The 1,775-nt window shown below is 43.8% G+C and overlaps 1 pseudogene; it reads right to left on the bottom strand.

Annotated features, from left to right (window-relative positions):
• Positions 1-15: 15 nt before the first annotated feature.
• Positions 16-400, bottom strand: LOC102496587 (40S ribosomal protein S17-like; annotated as a pseudogene).
• Positions 401-1,775: the final 1,375 nt, after the last annotated feature.

Here is a 1,775-nt window from a genome sequence, read left to right as displayed (position 1 = left end):
CTCCATGTGGGTTTTGAAATTCATTCCAACTATAGCTGCATGACCTGCAGGTTGGACAGGTTGCCAAAGTCCAAAAGCTTCAGCATTTCCTTAGTGTCAGGATCCACTTCAATGATTTCTTGATCCAGGACTGAGAATTCAGGAACATAATTATCTTTCCTTTCTCGCTCCTCCTCCTGCAGCTTGATGGAGATCGAGTCCCCCCCCGGGGCCTCCCTGAATGCACTTCATGAGATGCGTGACAGCCTGCTATCTTGCTGCGGAGCTTCTTGCTGGGAATGATGGCGATCTCCTCACACACGCGCTTGTTTGTATGGAAGTCATTGCCCAGACGCGTGTAATACTTCTTGATAATAACCCAGGCTGCCTTCTTCGTGGTTTCGGTGTGAACGCAGCCCATGGTCAGCAGGTCCTCGGTGCCTATGAACAGGTTTTAGAGGAACCTCTGTATCGTTCTCCACAGCGGCTGTACTAATTTACATTCCCACCAACAGTGTGGGAGTGTTCCCTTTCCACCACAGCCTCACCAGCACTTATGATTATTTTTTAACCTTAGCTAATCTGGATGGGTTTAAGAGGTAACTCATTGTAGTTTTAATTTACATATCCCTTATGATAAGTGACATTAAGCATTTTTTCATATGCTTTTTGGCCATTCATATATCTTCCTTAGAGAGTTGTCTGTTCAGCTCATTTGCCCATTTTTTTTTTTTTTGAGAGAGGTTTTTGCTATAGGGTGCGTGCACTCACCAGACAGACAGAGACAGAGAGACAGGAAGTGAGAAATCACCCCCAATAAGAGATAGCCACATTGCAATCCCTTCTCCTTATTCTCCTCTCAGGCTTTTGGGCATGCAAGCACACACGTCCGGCATGAGTTTAAGCCACCAGGTCCGAGACTCAAACCATGGTCGACTACATGGGAGTTCAATGACAAAGTCATTATGCCAACTGCTGGTCCCTCATTTGCCCATTTTTAATCAGATTAATATTTTTGTATGTGGGTAACCTGCTTGAGTTTGCTGTATATTCTGGTTATCAGTCCCTTCTGCCTAATTTTTGATGTTAGAAGGATTGCAGGCTAGCTGGAAAGGTAGGTAATTGATCAACAATGTGTTAATAATCTTTTAAAAATATGTCCTTATTATAGTGAGGGTTTCTGTCTTTAGAGAGCCCTCTTTTTATCCTAGAAAGCTGAAACACTGAATTCCTAGGCACCTTGATTTATTAAGCATTTTAAAGTAACTTAGAACCATATTCATCAGAATTCTTTTCTTTTTAAGACTTTTGCCATTGGGCGCGTGCGATTGCCAGAGAGACAGTGAGAGAGAAAACGAGAAATCACCCTCTAGGGGTATGGCCACACCGCAATCCCTTCTCCTTCATTCTCCGCCTAGGATTTTGGGCCCACACACACAACATAGCTGGCATGAATTTCTAAGCCACTGGGTTTGGGACTGGAACTGCAGGTGGCTATGTGGGAGTCCAGTGCCTTAACTACCATATCTGAACTTAAGTTTTCACAGCCCCTGTTTCTGTTTCCATCGAAAGCCTTTGTCCACATCATGCATCAACTACTTGTTCCATTTCTATCTTCTCCAGCGCTTTATGCTCCGTAAGACCAGAGAGCATACCGTTCTTATTCTCACAGTATCCTCTGTGGCTAGCACTCCTCTGCCTTGTTCACCTAGCTGCTGTCCTTCTGACCTGTGTTCTAGCCCAGTCATTGTTTAAAACATTAAACAATAATTTCTAAATCACGTAACAATCCAAGA

The sequence above is a fragment of the Tupaia chinensis genome, unplaced genomic scaffold (genome assembly GCF_000334495.1).
Source record: "Tupaia chinensis unplaced genomic scaffold, TupChi_1.0 Scaffold149088_1, whole genome shotgun sequence".
Taxonomy (NCBI): Eukaryota; Metazoa; Chordata; class Mammalia; order Scandentia; family Tupaiidae; genus Tupaia; species Tupaia belangeri.
This window is presented reverse-complemented; position numbering and strand designations above follow the sequence as displayed.